This window comes from Macaca fascicularis, chromosome 5, assembly GCF_037993035.2.
Source record: "Macaca fascicularis isolate 582-1 chromosome 5, T2T-MFA8v1.1".
In the NCBI taxonomy this organism is placed as follows: Eukaryota; Metazoa; Chordata; class Mammalia; order Primates; family Cercopithecidae; genus Macaca; species Macaca fascicularis.
In genome coordinates, this window is record NC_088379.1 from 182674959 (window position 1) to 182698140 (window position 23182).

Sequence of the window (23182 nt, forward strand, 5' to 3'; positions counted from 1 at the left end):
ACTCCAGCTGCCACACTAATTTATCTCAATGTTTACGTGCCTTTTTTAGTCAAATCTTTTGGATTTTCTATATAAGTTACACAATTATTTGCAAATTGTGATAGCTTTATGTCTTCCTCTATGTCTTTTATTATGGTAATACCTTAAAAACTTTAAATGAGAGTAACTGTAGTAAACAGCAAACATAAACCACTTTTTCAGCTAACGTAGATTTTGTAAAAACTCTTAAAGAAAAATACATATACTTAAAACAATATTTAAAAAATAAAGAATGGATGCTGAATTATATAAAAACCTTAGTATGGAGAAGAGCACATCAATTTCATTTTGTTTTTATCCTATGGTGAATTATATTAATATATTTCCTGATTTTGATATGTTCTTGCATGTTTGGGATATGCTCTGTGGTATTTCTTACTGTTGATTATATTTGTTGATTGGTTTCAGGATTTTTACATTACTAAGCATGAGTAAAACTGATCTATCGCTTTTAAAAATATATCTGCTTTGGGGCTTTTTGTCAGTTTGTATTTGATTAAAAAAAATAATTGGGAGCTTTCACTTCTCTTTATGACATAGTGAATGTTACTGGACATGCCCTCTTGACATTAAGTAAAACTAAAAACAAAAAAAATTCTAGCAATATGAAGAGGCTGTATGAAACAATTATTTTTCAGAAATTGAAAGATAGGCAGTGTAGGACTATGACCCCTGAAAAAAGGAAAACAAATTATGTAAGCTATACAATCACCCCACATTACAGATTGCAGCCATTTCCCAGGTCATGGAGTAGAGGAGTAAACACAGGCAGAGCACAGTGCTCTCAATGAATTGCAGAGATGAGTCTTGGAGTTCAGGGAAATTGAGGCAAACTGAAATTTGGGGCAAAATACTTGAGACAAGGTAGCTACCCAAATAAATAGCTCTAGAAATCTGCAAAAAAAAAAAAAAAAAAAAAAAAGGTTGAGCACTAACCACACATGGGAGAGAGTAAGACGCCTCCAGACCAGCAAAAGAAGACATTCTGAGAAAGACGTGCCAAGGACTTCTGAGCTAGAAAATGTCTACTACTCAAACAGGGCTGTGAGGAGTTTGCTTTCCAAACAGTCAGATGTCACAATGATATCCCTGCCTCATTGTTAAATCATAAAAATGATTATATGTGTAGTACTACTTAGCTAACTCTTGAGTTAAATCTAAATCCTCTAAAATATACTTAAAAACAATTCTCTAGATTAAGCTGCATTGCATTTAGCTTGACTCTGACCAAACTAAACCCATCCTTCTTTCAAGATAGAAAACAAAATATCAGCATTCAACAATATCACAATTACAATGTCCACAATATAGTGAAAAATTATTAGACATGAGAAAAGACAGGAAAATGTGACCATTCACATATTTAATAGTCATGAAAATAGACATGAAAGAGATGGTTGATTAACATAAGAACTTTAAAATGACTATTATAATTATATTTGAGAGCTTAAAGGAAAACATGTGCATGATGAAGAGAAGATTTTTAAAAAGAGCCAAATATCTTTAGAGATAGAGAATCCAGTATATACAATTTCACTGGATAGATTTAACAGCAGAATAGATACAGAGGGTCCATAAGCTTGTAGAGTTTTATCAAATTTCATCAAAATGTCCTCTTAAAATGAACCCATTTTATTGTATTAAAATTACACTTTAATAAAATTCACTTTCAAAAAAATTAGAAACTTTCTCTTATTCTAAGTTCTAGAGCATCCTAGATAAACTGAAATTTCTGTCTTTAAAGATAAGAGACCTTTCTCTGAGAAAAGTGTGTGGTTCTCTTGATTTTGTTGAGAGTAGAATCTCTTTTATCACTTTCTCAATTTATTTTATGGAGTTCTATTTTTATTTTCTCTCACTTATGGGGTTAGGTTTGTAATTTATATCAATCTATAAATAATTTCACCAGATTCTCAAATTACTTGCATAAATATGGGTAAAATGGTCTCTTTTGCTTTTTAAATTTAAATTTGCTTTTAAATTTATCCTATGTACCTGGTTACTTTCAGTATCATTTCTCATGTTATTTGTTCATTATAATATATTTATACATATCATAATTATATATTAGCTATAATTACATATATAATTAATGACATTAACATGTAGAGCTCAGCTTCACAAAAATGAAAGAAATACATATTCAGATTGCTTAGGTCTTAAATACTCCTATGACAAGTTTGTATTTAAGTAAACTTTGATGCTTTATGTGATTATTTATACTATTTTACTTTCAACGTAATTGCTTCCTTTCTTATTTTTAAGTAAAAGTAACATTTTTCTTAAAGGGCTAGCTCTTTCTCTTTTAAATATATGTGATTATTTTCAAATTCAAACGTAAGCAAAAGTTGAAAACATTAGTATCAATGAATTTCCTTGAATTCATTGCCCGGATTCCACAAACTGTCAATTTTCTTCTCTTCCAGTTTTATTTCTTTTTCCACTATTTTTTTCCAAATGCTGTGAAGCAAATCCCATTTTAACTGTAAATACCTTAGTACATATCACTACCAGTTAAGAAACTTTGATCCTGAACCTGAATGTAATCAAGCTTTTATATTAAGAAGCTCATGGAAAATATAGGCAATAAGGAAAAACAACTAAAATGACATGATAAGGATATAAATAGCCAAATCTAGAATATGAGATAATGTACTGGACAAATGACACAAAAAATAGTTTGGGTGAGAAGACACGAGGAAGGAGAATTTTAATCTAGGTAGTAAGCCTTAAGACATGTGCTATGCAGATGCATCTGTGGAAAGTGTTTGAATCCTGATGAACTATCAGAAAAATCTTTTTGAGGCAATCATAATAAACTGTACACAGAAATTAAATGATATTAAGGAAAAATATTGTGTTGGGTTTGATACTGGTGTTGTGGTTTCCTTTTTTCAATAAAAGAGAAAAACCTTCAAAATTATAAAATTCATGTTATTGAGAAGAAAAGACATATTACTTAGAATTACGGTACTTCATTGTTTAGCTTAAGGGTAGATTGTGAGACGCAATTTGCTGAATTCAGTTTTGTTTAGGTTTTAATACCTGAAAACATATTTTCCCTTACAGAACTTCTTGCATTGTGAATGCACTCCCTTTCTTAAAAAAATGACTATATGATTACAACATTCTTCAGAATTTCTTCTGTATTGGAGTTTTATTTTTAATGTTTTAAATAAATCTAACTCACCATGAATATTGCCAAGATAAAGATCTATTTGTTCTAGCCACATCGTTTGAAAGGTGGTTGAAACATCCTCCCATTGAGAGTAAAGACGCAGGAAATTGGGGGCTTCTTGCCCCTAAGGTGTCCCTGCAGTCCTGCCTCAGACTTAGTAATTTCACAGAAAACAGATTGAGGCCTACTCTTTTACCAAAAGAAAGTTGGATTCAGATGCTGGTGGGACGGAAAGAGGAGAAATTTTCAATTAAGAGTCCCTATAGGGAGACCTATAGGGAGAGATGCAGAATACCGCCTAGATCCCCGGTTTAGGACTGAAGCACTATTGCCTTATGTGCTAGGAGTGTTGGCCTCTGAGGGCTCATAGGTGAGTACACCTAAGGGTTGTCCCTGGTTAGAGCAGACTTCCTTACCCAACCCCCAAGGGGTTATGCTGCCTACCTTTGGAGTGATATAAGGGCGAAGCAACTTGGCCTCAAATGGAAATATCTCTAAAGGCCACTTTGGCCAGTCAGGATATCAGCAAGTCTATAGCCGTTCACCTCTTCTGCCTAATATCGCTTTCGTCACTCCCTTTCAGAAATTTTTTCTGGAAGCAATGTCTACTAAACTACCTGTTTATCCCCAGATTCTCTTTCTTGGGAAAATGACCCATGGTAGAACTCCACAAATTGAGATGAAAGGTAATCACATATAATATTTCTAAGTAGTTGACTCCAATCAATACTATACTAAATGGCATTCAGTGGCTGATTCAAGGGGAAAATGACTTGAAATAAATGTTAAATGTATGACTTGCAAAATATAGGACTTTAGCCATTGAAATAATCTGATACAACCTGGAAAATGCGTGGGTTAAGTAATGGCTGTACAATTGACCTAGTGGAGTTACATAGAGAGTGGAAAGCATAGTTCATTGCAGCCACTAAATTCAGTAGTATGGTTTTCCCCTCAAGCTATAGAGTAAGAAAGAGGTCGACAACTTAGCAATTTGCAGCAGACAGTCCACCATTAGCAAGAGGAAGGAGATCACTAACTCATTTTTCAAAGACCCTCTGTAGGACTTTACCTGTCAAGGTCATGATCAAATTTATGCTTTAGTCTTGAAAAATGCTATGTCTCCATGTCAGTATTTTCAAGTCTGTAATTTATAGAGCTAAATCACATCTTTTGGAGGTACTTATTCTACAAAACCTTTCTGTCTTAAATATTATCATCTTTGTACTCAAAAGAACTGTATTTCCTTTTATAGTTTGAAAAATATGTCTAAGTTTTTTTTTTCCACTTCAGGCTCATTGTTCTTGATATGCTGTTAGCATTAAACAACATAAAAACACCAAAAGGGAATCAAAAAAAAATAAAGAATTGGGCATAAGGGGATTATTCTGTTATATTATGATATAATTTACATAAAGTAAAATTTGCTAGCTACAAGAGTACAATTCGATAAATTTCAACAAATGTGAATAGTCATATCCCACCACGATGATCATGACATAACACCTTTCTATTATCCCAACTTTTCTTATACTACTTTACAGACAGTCCCTCACTCTGATCCATAAAAGCCTGTAATCACTGATTTTCTATCATTAAAGTTTTGCCTTTTCTAGAATTTTACCTGAATGGAATCATACAATAGAAGCTGTTTTTGTCTACATTCTTTTGCTTAGCATGATGTTTTTGAGATTCATACATGAGATGCTTATTTCTTTTTCTTTTTTTTTTTTTTTTTGCTGAGTAGAATTTCATTGCACAGATTTATCACAATTGTCCATTAACCAGTTTTTAACATTAGTTTCTTTCTTGTTTTTGGTTATTACAAATAAAGCTGTGTTGATATTCCAGCACAAGTCTTTGTGTGAGAATATATTTTCTCCAAGTAAATACCTCGTAGTGGAATTGCTGGGTCAGGTGCTATGTATATGTTTAATTTAATAAACCAGCAAACTATTTTCCACAGTGACTGTACCAGCATTACTGCATTTTTTACCAGTAATGTATGAGTATTCCAGTTTCTCCACATTTATTATTATTATTTTATTTTTTGTGAGACAGAGTCTCGCTCTGTCGCCCAGGCTGGAGTGCAGTGGCTGGATCTCAGCTCACTGCAAGCTCCGCCTCCCGGGTTCACGCCGTTCTCCTGCCTCAGCCTCCTGTGTAGCTGGGACTACAGGTGCCCGCCACCTCCTCTGGCTAGTTTTTTGTATTTTTTAGTGGAGACAACACTTGGTATTGTAGATTTTAAAACAATTTTAGCCATTCAAGTGATTATGTAATATTATGTCATTATGATTTTAGTTTGCATTTTCTGAATGTAAATCCCATATCAGATATATATTTTGCAAGTATTTTCTTCCATCTGTGGCTTGTATTTCCTTGAGTTTTTAAATAGCATCTTTTGAATAAGAAATTTTAAATGTTGTGTCAATTTTAACAATTTTTATTTTATGTATAATGTGTTTTAAAAATTCTTTCCTGAAAGTATTTTTTCTGATCTAAAGTCACAAGATTTCCCATGGGTTTTTTCATTGAAAGTTTATGTGTTTAGTTCTGACAGTTAGGTGAATTCAAGTTACTTTTCATAAATGGTATGAGGACAGGAATGAGGCTGATTTTTTTTTTACATGTGGAAATTCAATTGTTCCAGCAACAATTTTGGAAGACTATCCTTCCTCTCTTCACTTACCTGAGCACCTTTGTATTAATTTACATATATATGAATCTATTTTGGGGCACTTTCTTTAGTTCTATGTATTTATACGTCTACACTTACATCAATATCATACTGTTTTTGTTGGTCTGATCGTGTAAGTTCTTCAACTTTGTTTTTCTTTTTTCAAAATTGTTTTGACCAGCTCTGGTTCTTTGCATTTCTGCATACATTTTAGGAAGAGCTCATCAGTTTGACCAACAAAATAGATGCTGGAATGTGATTTGGATGTCAATTCATCTGTTAGTCAATTTGGAGAAAATTATCTTAATAATACTGAATCTTGCCAGTAGATATTTACATTTTCCTCAGTCACATTTTGTAGTTTACAGAGTACAGATCTTGTACCTATTTAGTTAAGTTGATTCTTCAATATTTCATACTTTTATGCTGTTATTCTATCTTATTAAAATTTCAAATTGCATCCTGCTAACATACAGGAATAAAATTGTTAAAATATTGACAATGTGTCATAAAACTTTGCTAAGATTCTTTTTTTAGTTCTAGTAGTTTATGAGTAGATTCCTTAGGACTTTCTACATGGATGATTATATTGTTTTTGAAGAAAGACAGTTTTACTCCTTTCTTTCCAAAGTTCATGCTTTCTATATATTTTTATTCCTTTATTGCATTGATGGGGATTTCCAGGAGACATGAGGCATTGCACATCTTGCATCCTTACCTATCTTAGGTGAAAGGTATCCAGCCTTTCTCCCTAAAACATGGTAGGTGTAGGTTTTTCACAGATGCTCTGTATTAGGTTGAAGATGATCCTGTCAATTCCCAGTGTGCTAAAGATGGCTGTTTAATTTTGTCAAATAAAAAAAAAAAATGAAATGACCATATGGCTTTATTCTTTTATTTTGCCAATATGGTGGTAAATTGCATAATTTTCAAAAGCTAAATCAACCTTGCATTCCTGAAATAAAATTCAGTTGATCCTGATATATTATACTTTTTGCATATTGCTGAATTCAATTTGCTAAAATTATATCAAGGATATATTTGCACCTATCATCATAAGGTGTAGTGGTCTATTATTTTCTTGTGTAATGTCCTCATCTGGTTTTTTTATGGAGGGTACTGATGGCTTCATGAAATTAGTTATGAATAATTTTTTCTGTTTCTAAAAGAGTTAATGGAGGATTGTTACTACTTCCTTAAAAGTTTGGTAATTTTCATCAGTAAAGCCACCTGGATCTGGGGTCTTCCTCTCAATTTTTCCACTTTTAGAAACTTAATCATTTATTTTGTGAATATGGATACACATATCACATCTGAAGGATGTATCTTTAGTGAACATGATGAAGTTGTTTGCTCTTTTACCAACAGGGTCATCCTAAAGATCTGATCCATAAAGTGAGATGAATTATGCTAGGGTGGCTGAGTGCTTAGCACTAGAATGGACAGAGGGCCATGCTGTTGCTGGGGAGCACATTGGCGCCCCCGTGAGCATCCCCATTATTTGTAAATGGTACAAACTTTCTTATATGGTTTCGGATGGGAGTCATCAATCAGAGTGTTTGTTGTCTACTCTTCTCTCCCTGAACTGTGACTCGCTAATGGTTTTTTCATCTAGCCCTGCACCCCTCCGAATATAGTATAATCCCTAGTGCATTTTTAGTACTCATGTAATAAACAGAGTTTGTCTTCAATTGTATCAGAGATTTGCCAATGTACTAAACAAACAAAACTTTTAACAAAATAGTCAAAAGAAACTCTGGATTAACTATGGTGTAGACATATCAAAAAATGTTTCTATCTCATGTTATTTTTGATCTATTGTCATTTTTTCCAATTTTTAAGTAGAGTTTATTTTTTAGAGCAGTTTTAGATTCATAGAAAAATTGAGTGGAAGGTGCAGAGATTTCCCATATACTACATTCCCATATATATCTGCCTCCACATATGCCCAGACTCCCCAACTATCCAAATTCTATACCACAATGGTACAGTTGTTACAATCAATGAATCTACATTGACTTATCATTACCACTCAGAGTCTGTAGTTTACATTAGGGTTCACTTTCGCTGTTAGTGTTGGAATAAATATATAATAAAATGTATGCACCATTATAGTATCATACAGAGTAGATTCATTGCCCTAAAAATCCTCTGTTCTGTGCCTATTCATCCCTCCCTCTCCTGTAACCCCTGGCAATTACTAAACTTTTTAATGTCTCTATAGTTTTGTCTTTTCCAGACTGTCATGTAGTTGAACTCATACAGTATGCAGACTTTTCAGATTGGTGTCTTTCATTTAGCAATATGTATTTAAGGTTCTTCCATGTCATTTCATGGCTTGATAGTTCATTTATTTTTAGTAATGAATAACATTCCATTTTCTGGATTTACCAAAGTTTGTTTATCCATTTACCTACCAAAGGACATCTTGGCTGCTTTAAAATGCTTTGGCAATGACGAATGTTTTGGCAATTATGAATAAAGCTGCAATGAATATCTGTATATGGGCATTTGTATGCACAAAAGTTTTCACAGCATTTGGATAAATACCAAGGGGCATGAATGATTAATCATATGGTAAGAGTATATCTAGTTTTATAAGGAACTGCCAAACAATCTTCCAAAGTGGCCAAACCATTTTGCATTTCAGTCAACTGAAGACCAATAGTTCTAGCTTGGTCCACACACTTGCCAGCATTTGAAGTTGTTTGGTGTTTGGAATTTTTGTCATTTTAATAGATGCGTAGTTGCATTTCATGGTTGTTGTACTTTGCCACTCCCGAATCACATATGATGTTGAGCTTCTTAGGCTTATTTGTCATTGGGACATCTTGGGTGAGGCATCAGCTCAGGTCTTTGGCCCATCATTTAATTGGATTGCTCACATTCTTATTGTTAAGTTTTGAGTTCTTTGTATATTTAGAATGAGTCCTTTACCAGATAGGTTTATTGCAAATACTTTCTCCTAATCTGTAGCTTATCTTCTTATTCTTTGAGCAGTGTCTTTCACAGAGCAGAAGTTTTTAATTCTAATAAGTTCAGCTGATCAATTGTATTTTTTTCATGGATCAAATCTTCGGTGGTATATCTAAGAAGTCATCACCATACCCAAGACCATCTTGTTTTCCTTGTCATGTTTAATAATTTTATAGCTTTGCAGTTAGGTCTGTGATCCATTTTGAGTTAGGTTTTGTGAAGGGTTTGGGTCTGTATCTAGATTTATTCTTTTGCATGTGAATGTTCAGTTGTTCCAGCACTGTTTGTTGAGAAGACTATCTTTGACCCATTGTATTTCAAAGATCAATTAATTATATTTGTGTGGGTCTATTTCTGAGCCCTCTATTTGTTCCATTGATTTATTTGTGTATTAGTTCACCAGTACCACACTGTCGTAATTGCTATACTAATCAGTAATCTTACAATAAGTCTTGAGGTCAGGTAGTGTCAGCCCTCTGACTTGGTCCTCTTTCAATATTGTGTCACTATTCTGGGTTTTTGCAACCCCATATAAACTTTCGACTCGAGTCAGTTTATTGATATCCATGAAAGAACTTGCTGAGATTTTGATTGGGGTTGCATCAAATCTATAGATTGGCCTTGAGAAAAACTGACATTGTGACAATATTAAGTTTTCCTATGCATGAACATAGAATATCTCACCATTTATATATGGTTTGATTTCTTTCAACAGTTTCAATTTCTTTCAATTGATTTCTTCAATAGTTTCAAATTTCTTTCAACTATTTTTTATAGTTTGCCTCACATAGAACTTCTACAAATTTCATTAGATTTCTCTCTAATTATTTCATGTCTTGGGGTGTAATTGACACTGTGTTTTTAATTTCAAATTCTACTTATTGCTGATATAAAGAAAAGTGATTTCGTAGAATATTAACCTTGTGTCCTGCAACCTTGCTATAAACGTTTATTGTGGAAGCATTTTTTGTTTATTTTCTTGAATTTTCTATGTAGAAAAACATGTAATATGTGAACAAAAACAGTTTTATTTTTTCCTTCTCATCTAGCATCACCTTTATTTTCTTTTCTTGACTTATTACATTAGCTAGAATTTGCTACTGAAGTTGAAGATGTTCTTTCCTAGTCCTACTTTGCTGAGAGTTGGAAAAATCACAAATGGGTGTTGGATTTTGCCACATCATTTTTCCATGTCTATTGATATGATTATGTGGTGTTTCCTCTTTAGCCTGTTGATGTAATGGGTTGCATTAATGGATTTATAAATGGTGAATCAGACGTGAATACTTGGAATAAATCCCACCTGGTCATGGTGTATATTTCTTTATATAGATTGTTGGGTTTGATTTGCTAATGTTTTGTTGAGGATTGTTGCATTATGCTCAGGAGAGGCATTGGTCTGTATTTCCTTTTCTAGTAATGTCCTTGCCTCGTTTTGGTATTATGTGAATGCCAACTTCATAGAATAAAGTAGGGAGTATTCCCTCTTCTTCTATCTTCTGACCTTATGGAATTATAGGTTGTTGGATTTGTTTTTTCTCTCAGGACTTTAAATACTTCACCCTACTCTCTTTTTATTACATGGTTTCTATGACATCAGATACAGTCGGAGCCCAACAACCTGCCCATGTGAAAGCTCCCCCTAGAGGTTTGAGCAGTGGGGCACTGAAGAAGCGAGTCACAGCCCCATTGCACACCCTGCAAGGGGGACAAGGGAAGTTTGCCCATTTCAGTTGAGCGTCTGACATCAGTTTGAGAGAATTCTTGGTCGTTACTTCCAATTACTTCCAATATTTTTTCCTTTTCTTTCTCTTTTCCTGCTGCTGTTTCCATTACATATATGTTGTTCCTTGTAGTTGTCCAAAGTTCTTGGATATTCTGTTCTATTTTTTGAGTCTTTTTTCCTCTTGGCTTTTGAGTTTTCGAAGATTCTTTTTAGTTTTCAAAGATTCTTTCTTCAGCTGTGTCTAGCATACTACTAAGTCCATCAAAAGCATTCCTCTTTTCTGTTACAGTTTTTTTGATCTCTAACCTTTATTTTATTTTAGAATTTTTATTTCTCTACTTACATTGCCCATCTGTTCTTGCATGCTACTTAACCCATTAGAGCCTTTAGCATATTAATTCTACTTGTTTAAATTCCCAGTCTGATAATTCAGACATCTCTGCCATCTATGCCTGTGACTCCGATGCTTGCTCTAGCTCTCCTCAAACAGTGTTTTTTTTGTTTTTTTTTTTTTTTTTCCTTACTGGTATGCACTGCTTTTTTTTTTTTTCTAGATAGCTAGACATAATGTACTGGGTCAAAAGAGCTGTGGTAAATAGGTCTTTGGTAATATGGTGGTAAGGTAAAGAGGAAAAGGTAGCCTTCTATCATCCTATAATTATTTCTCAGTGTTGTAGTGAGTTTGTGCCCCCAGGCTGTGAACTTCAGTAGTGTGTCTCAGTTCCTTTCTCCTTTCCACTTAGATGGGACAGGATGGCTAGAGTAGGCTGGAGTTTGATATTTCCCTTCTGGCAGGTCGATTAAGCTTGGGAAAAAACTGAACAGTGTAAACTCTAATAAAATAATTTCTCTTGAGGTCAGGTCCCTGTAAGAACAGAATTCTCCCATGCATTTCAAAATTATGACTTTTCCCTCCACCCTTGAAGTACAAGGGGATTTTTCTCTGATACATGAGAACCTGGCTGAACACCTTTCTACTGTAAGTCAGCAGTACACTTAGAAAAGTGTGTGTGGCCCCTATATGGCTAGATTTCCTGGAGTTTTTAACTCTCAGGCTTATCCATACTGAGCCTCCAGCAGTTTGTCACTTAGTTTATGTTTTTCACAAAGGCACTGGTTCCGTGGAAGATTCTGCTTGTGGATCTGCTCAGCAATGTTGTGATTCTCTGCAGTCTGTCTTTCCAGTTTGATGGGGAAGCAGGCGGTCCTGTGACCTCACTTATCTGATGAATCTAAGAAAAGTTATTGATTTTTTGTTTAGCTTTTTGCTTCTTTGTTAGAATAAAGTGTTTACTTTCAAGCTCCTATATATCCTAAGCCAGAAACTGGAAGTCCTCTTATCTGTTAGTATTTTAATAAGATAATCACTACACATTCAACTGAATGTGAATTTGTGAACTTGTATGTAGTAGTTACCAAAGAGATTTGCCAAGCTTGTGAGTATATCATAGTGGTTCTAACAGGATTTCCCATCCCCACTATCCCCACAAAAACAACCGAAAAATCTTTCTATTGTAGCTTTGTAACACTCAAAGGACAACAATCAACCTTTTATTTAAAAATGATAAGTAGGAATATTTTTGTGATGTACAGTGGCATTGTGGCACTGAAAATATGATAGATTTTAACATAGTCAGAATTTAAACTTTAGCTTTTCCACTTTATTAGCCATATTATGTAAAGGAAGGTATATAATGTGTTTGAATTTATATTTCCCTACTAGTTTTAAAGAAGTGATTTTTGAAATATTGAGTAAAATAATATATAGGACAGTTCTTATATTTTTCCCAACTTATGTAAAATTTGCTCATTTTGGGGAATCTGAAGATTATAATTAAAAGAGCTCTATTTGTATAAAAGGAAGACAGAACATTTTGGAAGGCTGTTACAAGAGTTAAATAAGAGAGAACTGATAGAAAAGTGGGAAATGGGTAAGACTTAACTCATAAATATAAATTAAATGGTAATACTAGATTTTAATTTGATATAAAATTTCTTACTTAGAACAACCTGAAGCATTGACTTCTGGTTGATTAGAGTAGAAGAACCCAAGAAAATATCAATATCAATCTCAATTTAGAGTAAAAGGAAGCCAGGAGAGCTTAGGCAAGTGTCCAGGTTCTTTTAAAATAAATCAGCCAGATACATGAAAGTCATCCTAGAAAGGAGTCTGGTGGGTGGCAGAGTCCAGATCATTCAGTTCTACTTAATTTGGAAAGAAATCCAGTGCCAGATTATGCAATGTCTGCACAAAGTTTAGAGTGAGTAACTGCTCAATTGTAGAAAATACGTGTTTATCTTTTCATTTTTTTTTCCCATACTCTGATTTACTCCCATTGATTTCCTTGCCAAATTAACTAGGATGAATTCTACATGAAATAAAGTAGTCTGTTGGAATCATTTGGGCATTTTTTAGGGCTAATGCTTTGAATAACTTAATGTTTTAAATTGTCACTTACCTATATACTCATAAACATTGTAAAACTGCATTAGAGGTTGTTCTAACGGCATTTGAAATTGTCTGCGTATTATCTCTGCAGAGTGCTGTTTGCTGTAGTATTAAAATAATTTTGAAAAGCTTGAAAGTAGGAAATTGGTTTATTTTGCTTGTTTGTTTTAGTAAAAACAGGTGTGACAGAATTCAAAAAGAAAGTGCTATAGAATCAAATTAAATCACAAAAACAAGAAGTGCCATTTTCATAGAAATTTTGGAAATCAATTATTTTTTGTTTATAGTTTTTCCATGCTAACATGCAGTATTCATTAATAAAACACAGTCATTCTTTATTATAGACAAAGCAAATGTTCCATACACTACCCTAGAGAAAGACCGTTTAGAAATAAACAAGTGGTGCTGAAGGAGATGTGTAATTTGGCAAAAATAGCCACCCAAGCTGAGTTATCTTTTGGGGAAAAGAAATAGGAGATAAACAACTATCCTGAAGGGAGTTGATTTGGAAGGAAATTAAACATTTTCCCATGAGAAGCACAGCTTAGAGAGCGATCAAGTATTTGTGAATATCACCCAGCAGCCATTCAAGACAAAAAGAACACCCAAATGACATTTAAACAAATATGTTTTCTTTTGTAGTTGTTCATCTGTAAGTTTTTAAAATTACTTGTAGTCTGTTAAAAATCTCATTGGTCTTTTGTTATTAATTCAAAACAATTCTTATATTTTCAACTTTTTAAAATTTAATTCTTGCCTTCCCCTAATATTTTGTAGATCTTCTTTTGAGTCAGCATTTTGCACTTCACTTTTATTAGCATCATCTTTTTTCTTAAAGGTAAAGCAAATTTCTTATCTTTAAAGAATTGCCATTTCAACTTTTTATTAGTGACTTTAAAGTCCTTAAACTATCTCTCCTGATTTAATCTTACCATAATCTTAGTCCCATGTTTGCTAAAAATCAAAGCTAAAGATGATATTCAAACTTGATTTTGCCCTAAAAAATCTTATTTTGGAGCTTTCCATCTGAAATTAAAATAGAATTATATAGTTTATAATTCACTGAAATATTGTGAACAAGGTAAACCTTGGAGGCCCTCTTATCATTTCCTCTTGTCATCTCAACTTCAGACTCCCTGCAGTTATTGAGGCGAGCTAAGCATGTCAGTGGAGCCCTACAACCTTACACAAAGAAATCTGTTTTTCCTTTGGTAGGCACCAACTACTCACTGTATCTTGACTTCAAGTTATCACAGCTCTTGGTCTGGCTCATTTCAATGCTCATATGTGCAGAGCTGCCCAAATAACTCCATTAATAAAATGCAATCTGTGTGAGATTCTTCCTTGGCCATTCTGTGGTTAGCATACTGGTGGTCTATGCCCTGTTTTTTATATTTTATTTATTTATTTATTTATTTATTTATTTATTTATTTATGAGATGGAGTCTTGCTCTGTCACCCAGGCTAGAGCACAGTGGGGTGATCTCGACTTACTGCAACCTCCACCTCCCAGGTTCAAGCGATTCCCCTGCCTCAGCCTCCTGAGTAGCTGGGATTACAAGTGCCTGCCACCACACCCAGTTAATTTTTGTATTTTTAGTAGAGACAGGGTTTCACCGTGTTGGCCAGGATGGTCTTGAACTCCTGACCTCAGGTGATTCGCCCGCCTCAGCCTTCCAAAGTATTGGGATTACAGGAGTGAGCCACTGTGTCTGGCCCTATGCCCTATTTTATGTCTCCAACACAGAAAGAAGAGACATGCGGACACATTTTCACAAGGAATTGTGGCTCACTTTCTCAATCTGAACTATTTTTGCAGCTTTAGTTTTACTTCCTGAGGAATGTAAGAATATTATCCAAGCAAATACAAGCCTTTGGTTAAAATCATTGGATAATGTAACACTTGACCAATAATCCTTATTTCCAGTGATTTCCTAATCATAACATTTTATTCACAAACATCCAGACATTTATATTTACATTCAACTCACCTTCTTGGTGTGGGGTCTTACCAAAGCAGATCTGAGAAAAGGTTTCAAGTATACAACTCGGAAGACGGTATCAGCAAACACTGGTAGGGAAGTGAAGGAAAACAGGCAAATAAACAAACCATAGGTGCCATATGCCACTGACTAAAGAAGGTACCACTTCTTCTGGTGAGGTTAACCTCACTGTGGAATTCTGTGGCAGACTCTAGATTTTGCATGATGATTGTTCCATCCAAGGGACTGGGAAACTTGTTATTTAGGTGTGTTTGTTTAGCAAAATTCTCACATGTGATTTGTTGATATCTGCATTTAGAAACATCAATGCCCAATATTTCTTATTGGTCCTATAGAGGCCTGAACTTGCTTCTACAGCTTGGAAATAAAAAAAAATTTTCAGGCAGAAAGTAGCAATGTTTATGCTAAGTGTATCTTTTCATGTCAGGGCATAGAGGTGAGGTATAAGAGTATCCTGACATGGCATAGACAGCATCTGCTATACACCTGTACCCTATCCACAACCGTGTCCTACTGGCCACGTATGGTCTTTATGAAATGGGAGCTAGCTTTAGTTTTGTGATTGTTAATTTTGTGTGTCAACTTGACTATGCTAAGAGATGCCCAGATACCTGGAAAAACATTGTTTTTGGATGTGTTTGTGAGGATGTTTGCAGAAGAGATTGACATTTGAATCAGTGGCCTGAGTAAAGATCCATCATCACCCCTGTGGGTGGGCATGGTCCTATTTGTTATTTGTTCAGGGCTCAAATACCAAAAAAGGCAAAAAAAGAAAAAAAAAAAAGAATACTTTTTCTCTCTTTCTTAGCTGAGACATCCATCTTCTCCTGCCCTCAAACATCAGAGATTCTGACATATGGGCCTTTGGACTTTGGGACTTATACTAGGGCTCCCCTGCCACCTTCTCACTCCCAGTTCTCAGACCTTTGGCCTCCAGCTGAACTACAGCACTGTCATCTTGGTTCTGAAGCTTGCAGAAGACATAGCACAGGAATTCTTGGCTTCCACAATTGCATGAATCAATTCCCATAATAAATCTCCTTTTATATATCTATTCCCTTATTGATTCTGTTTCTCTGGACAACCTCAACTAATACAAGTTTGTCAAATGTTTGCATGAAATCATCCTAAGAATTACTCTTCCCAGATACCTATATTATAGAAGTTCAGGAATGTCGGCCAGATACCTTTCCTTGCCCCATATGGAATAGTTAATGTTTACTGGTGCTTAATCCGTTCCAAACTCTACATACTATTGAATAAATCATTTAATACAACCACATACTGAGTCACCTGATATTAATTCCATTTTTACTGATGATGAAACTGAATCAAGGTAAGTTACAATATTTGGTTAAGGTAACACAGGTTCTTCTGGTATGGTTTCAACGCAGGCATGTTCCATCCAAAGCCCTGGTTATAATTATTCTTCATTCCTAGATGATCAAATCTTCTTAATCAATCAGTGTCAGGTCATGTTGATATCTGGCAGTGTTGGAGTATGTTTCATTTTGAGAATGGTAAATATTCCTTAAGATCACTTTGGAAACTTTTTTTTTTGATTGATTGTCATCTTAAAAGTATATAAGTAAGAACACCTCATCATACAACAAAGTCTTTACTGGTGACAGTGAAAACCCCCAGAGTCAACCAGTATTCTACCTGTGCACTTGCATTTGATGGGCTGACTTTAATCAATGCCAGGAAGCTCCAGATTTTTATCTTTGAGCAGAGATGCACATGTGCATATGAAATTTTCAAGCATTCTCTTAATAATTAGTTATTCCTTTGTCTCACTGTCTCCCTATTTAGTTAACCAGCAGAGGTAGCTGATATAGGCTAATGTGCTTTACTTATAATACAGTCTTTTCTTAAATGTATTACTAGCAAAGTATTAGCCAAAATTATGAGTTATTGTTAGTGATAACTTTTAACATTTGGCAGTATAATAGCATATCACTCAGGATTTAGGCAGGAAACAGAACTCACCATGTGAGCCAGGATGGTCTCGATCTCCTGACCTCGTGATCCTCCCGCCTTGGCCTTCCAAAGTGCTGGGATTACAGGCATGAGCCACTGCGCCTGGCCAGTAGTATAATTCTTAAACACATAAAATTGGCTTTGCATATAAAAAGAGTAGAAAAGAAGTTGTTAACAGCATGGGTGAGAGGAAGGTATCACTATTACACATCTGGAAGGATTACCATATTATAGATTGAGAAGAAAAGTAGATTAAGCCAGTTTAGTGTCTGGGTTAAAAAAAGAATAGAATATTTTTCCTTTACAGGAGGTGATGACTGACAAAGGTGCAGGAGAAAAGAGTGTACTTTGTTAGCAGAGTATGAACTACTAAAAGGAGAATTAGGAGTCTATAATTAGTGTGTAGGTTTTATATCCTGAGCTTTACTAGTTTGAACATAGTTTGTGCTTTTAATCAGTTGATGAACCGAAAGTGGGAAAGAGCATAATCAATACAATAAACTCTAAAAATTTTGTAATTCCAAGATTATATAGTCCCAACATTTAATGGAGGTCCAATTAAAGCATAAATCCTTCAATTTGTGAAGCGGGGCAATAACAGGCTGCTTAGATAATTCAAACATTATGTACACAGCATCAATAGAAACAGACTAGAAATTTACCAACAAGTAAGCAGGAAGCTTGCAAGCTGCTCAGAAAAAAACTGGAGTTTAAAGATACATCCCCATAATGATCCATAGTAAACAGATGTATTCATTTGTTGCGCCAATTATCTGTTACAGGTCCACTAATGTGATTTCAAAAACAAGGAAGCACCATGTGACACAATTTGCTTTGAACTTCTATTTCTGAGGACTCTTATTTCCTGGAATTCAAAGCCAAGGAAAAGAGGGCTGCAGTTAATCTTCCTTTTAGTTATTATTATCATGATTATTAGAATTACTATTTTCATGAATTTTTTGAGTCTCTTTGTACTTCTGTTTCAGTATTATTACTAATGATTACCTACGCAGTCATTATAGGAACTCTCCTAGTAAGCCCCTGGAATGTTTGTATCCAAGATTCAGGTAGGTTTTAGGTGATGTCTGCTCACACCTGTTTTGACATAAAACAAAATTTCCTGCTTTCCAAATGCTGTACATTGTCTTATAAACCTGAGACATATTTCTTCTTTGTAAAGAAAGAGGTGTAACTGGCCAATATATAACTTTTGTACTCTTTCATTCTAAATTGCTAAAATGTATTGTTTCTGGGACGAATGTGCTATTTAAAATTTTTATTTCTCAGTTTTATATAATTAGTCTCCCCCTCTCCAGAAAGCTGTTGGACACACTGTTGGAAGTAAGATCAGGAGTCTATGAGATGAAAATTTTATAACTCAAATCCTTGATCTTCATTTTAGTTCTAAATGTTGGCTAATTCTTGCCAGGGCTCAAGAGACCCTATATAACTACAAACCATCTAGGAAGCTAGAGGCCAAGAATTAGGTAAATATTGAAAGTACTTATTAATTTTTGCAGGGATAATTCAATGAATTTTTTATGATGTGAGAAAAAAATTTAAAATTAGACTGTAATTTTGAAAGCAATCACGTTTGTGCAGAGTACCTTGCGCTATTCTAGGAAATTTAAAATATAGAAGGCACGATTTCTATAAAATGAGAGTATGTATATACATTTTTGTTACTAGTTGTATATGGAAACATGATGCTTGTGATGTTTCCTGAAAAAGAGAGTCTTCATGGCTGTAGAATGAAGTTAATAGCATGAGGTATCTATGGTCATATTTTTATCATTTCTCTCCAACAACACGCTTATTTCTTTTCAAAAGTCAGGTACCATTTTACAATTAAAAAAAAAGTCATTTGGCCAGGTGCAGTGGCTTATGCCTGTAATCCTAGCACTTTGGGAGGCCCAGGTGGGCGGATCACCTGACGTCAGGAGTTCAAGGCCAGCCTGGCCAACATGGCGAAACCCCAGTCTCTACTAAAAATACAAAAATTACCTGGGCATGGTGGTGCATGCCTATAATGTCAGCTACTCGGGAGGCTGCGGCAGGATAATTGCTTGAACCCGGGAGATGGAGGTTGCAGTGAGCCTAGATCACACCACTGCACTCCAGCCTGGGCAACAAGAGTGAGACTCTGGTTCAAAAAAAAAAAAAAGTCATTTAATAGAGATCACGTTTGACAACATTATCCAGAATCTGGAATATTAACCATAATACTAAAAAAATTAGCATTATCAAAATTATAATAAAAACATATTAAGTATTCAATGGAGAACAAGGACCAACATGTAACTGAAACTTAACACTTTCTAATTTCTTTCTTTTTGTAGAGCCTTCTTTACACTTTTAATCACAGTTTTTCTTTTCTTTTTTTTTTTATTATACTTTAAGTTCTAGGGTACATGTGCACAACGTTCAGGTTTGTTACATATGTATATTTGTGCCATGTTGGTGTGCTGCACCCATCAACTCGTCAGCACCCATCAGCTCGTCATTTACATCAGGTATAACTCCCAATGCCATCCCTCCCCTCTCCCCCCTCCCCATAATAGGCCCCGGTGTGTGATGTTCTCCTTCCCAAGTCCAGGTGATCTCATTGTTCAGTTCCCACCTATGAGTGAGAACATGCGGTGTTTTGTTTTCTGTTCTTGCGATAGTTTGCTGAGAATGATGGTTTCCAGCTGCATCCATGTCCCTACAAAGCACAGGAACTCATCCTTTTTTATGGCTGCATAGTTTTTCAGTGTGTAAATGTTCTTTGCAGTGTTCATTGATATTTAATATTTCAATTCTCTTTTGTGGCAGGACTACAAAATGCTTATGAATTTCCTTGAGGTTATTAATGCTGCCACTTTAGAAAAACATCACATTGGTCCACTACGTACAAACAGTGTAAATTAGAAAACAGTGGTTTATATGTGGATACTAAAATTATAAGAGTAGTACCCACCAAATTAACAATTTCATGTGGTTGTACGAAACACTCATAAGTCTTGCCTTTTTCTGGCTCTTTTCCTTTTCATTTATTAAAAAATAGTTTTCTTATGTTTGAAAATTCTTCTTAAGAAAGAAGGATAAATTAGCTGGGTGTGGAGGTGCACGGCTGCAATCTCAGCCTCACCGGAGGCTGAGGCAGGAAAATCGTTTGAACCTGGGAGGTGGAGGTTGCAGTCAGGGTGAGGCTTCATCTCAAAAAAAAAGAAAAAGTATAATTTTCCTGAAATTTCTTTCTTGACCTCCTCTAAAGTTCTTATGTTTATCTAGGGGTGTGTGAGTCTGTTTTATTCTTCACATACTCTTTCAATTTTTTTTTGAGACAGAGTTTACTGTTGTTGCTCAAGCTGGAGTGCAATGGCATGATCTCGGCTCACCACAACCTTTGTCTACTGAGTTCAAGCAATTCTCCTGCCTCAGCCTCCCAAGTAGCTGGGATTACCGGCCTGCACCACCATGCCTGAGTAATTTTGTATTTTTAGTAGAGATGGAGTTTCTCCACGTTGGTCAGGCTGGTCTTGAACTCCCGACTTCAGATGATCCACCTGCCTCGACCTCCCAAAGTGCTGAGATTACAGGCATGAGCTGCCACGATATTTTTAATTGCCTTCTTGGTCAGGTGCACATAAGGAGGAGGGGGACTTAAACTTCACCACAGAATTTCCTTTCACCAAATCTTGCTGAAATGAACAAAAACTAATAAAAGTAAACAAGTGACAGAAACAAGACAAATAAAAAGTTCTACCAACAAAGTAAAATAAGAGAGAGATAACCTAATGAAATCATGTTCAAAACTCCATCCCATGGAATAAAACAAGATTCATTTCATTGGATCTTGTAAGAAAAGCAAAAAGAAATGACAATTTATCAAACTGCTTTATTTCTCTAGAAACCATCCTGATAAAGTCCTGAGGAGTTTCCATTAACATCTCCAAATGTATAGAGGAATAAAACAACCTTTTCCCTAGTCTGATTCAGGAATAGTGGAAAGTACTGACAGCTAGAAACACAGTAAAGCATGGTAAATTGAACAGGGCTGATTCTCTTTAATAAATTAAAGACTAGAGGCCTACATATTGGATTGGGGAAATGATCCAAAGCCTAATGGTACCCTCCTATGTGAATAGAATATATCACTAAATTAATTGAAATAAACACTGCTAACGGGAATTTAGCAAAAGTCAATGTGTTCTAATGAAGACTGCATATGGCCTGAAGTTAAGCTATTGAAACTCAAAGATAATGATAGATTTTTTTTTTCCCGACAAGTAGACCAATAAATATCAACTAAAAGCAGGAAAAATTAGGATGATCTTCAACTTCTCCATAGAAACAGTCAGTTCACAAGACAATGAAGCGCAGTCTTCAAAGGACTGCAAGATAGAAAGTGCGACCCAGAAACAGTATCCACAGTCACAGTGTTATTCCAGTACGAGCATGAAAGAACTTAATGAGGTATGAACCACACATTTAAAGAAAAAAAGAAAAAATTCCTGATAAGGCTTATACAATTAGAGATTAATGAAAATCATGAGGTCAGGATTGAAAGTTATCCTTACCTGGTGAGCGCAGAAAACATTCATATGTAGAAATAATAGTGATAAAACAGCATGACACTACCTGTTGTTCCTAGGTACCTGATAGTTTTCTGAGGACTTTCTTCAATCTTCTCAAAATTTTAGAATGCAGATACTATTATTATCTCCATTTTATAGACAAGAAAAATGGAAGTGTAAGTGGTCAAGGCCACTTTAAAAGGCACAGAAAGAGGCAGAGCAATTAGTTTGAATCTAGGAAGAGTCTCAAGGATGGCCAGCTTCCCTCCCACTTCCACTTGCCCTGGTAGCCCCCAGCCCTGCAACCACAGGCATTCCCGCTACAGAGCACACAAGGGCCATCACCCAACCCGGCTCAGGGTTATTAGGGAAGCCGTGTTGCCTTTTGATATATGTTGCATTTTAAGTTGAATTACTGTAGATCACTTAATGTGAAGGAATTCCTAGTATATTCACAGTTATATTTTTCAATTTGCCATTGTTCTCTTTGTCATAGCTGTTATTCCCTTTTCTCTCTTGCCATCTCTTGGATTCATACTGTGATTATTGTATTTATTCAATTTTCCCTGAACTTGGCTTGTCAATGATACGTCCTCCTACTAGTATTTTAGTGGTGACCTTCCAGATTAAAACGTGCATCCTGGGCATTGTTGCTATTATATTATTAGAGTGTATCATAAATCGGTACTTTTATATTCTCCAGACAAGTCTAGGGACATAGAGTACTTTAAGCACATTGATCTCCCTCTGTGTTCAGGACTGAATCCTGACAGATATAGATATAATAACTGTACAGAAAGGTCACAAATCATAAGTATGCAACTTGACACAAAATGAAAAGATCTGTATAAACAGCACCCACATCAAGAAACAGGACACGGCTAGGATAGCAAAAATTCTTATGTCATTTACCAGTCCTTACCACCTCCAAGAAAAACCACCATGTGACTTCTAACATTTTACAAAAAGGTGTTGTCTACTTTCAAACCTTAAAAATGAAATCATGATTACTATATACTCTTTTGCCTTACTTTCACTCCAGACTCCTACATATACCTTTGCTTCTATCCATGGTATTTTTTCATTTCAATTGCTGTATAATATTGCACTGTACAAATTTACTGCAATGTTACAGTTTCTAATCCTGTGCTATCAAGCATTGTAAAAGACATACTGACTTAAAATAATTATATATGGAATTTATATGTATGTATATGTGTTATATATAAAATGTTTATGTGTTAATTTATATAATTATATATGTATATTATATATTCCATGCCAGAAGGCAAAACCCACAGCCCTAACTCTCCTCTGCCTTACTCTGCATCTAAGTCTTCTGTAGAACAATGCTCTCAAGATTCTTAGAAGCCCGATTATTTCATAAAGAGGATCTGAAAGGCATTCCCTGAAGATATTTTTAGGTCTTTTTTCTGTCTGAAAGATTTTATGAATCACTTCATTAAATATTTCTGGGTTCTTAATAAAGGATGTTATGGTGCTGAGATTTGTTCTTTGATAATTTGAGAATATTTTGCCATGAGGGGTAGGCTGGAAATGAGAAGCAATTTTATTTTACAACCCAGCATGTC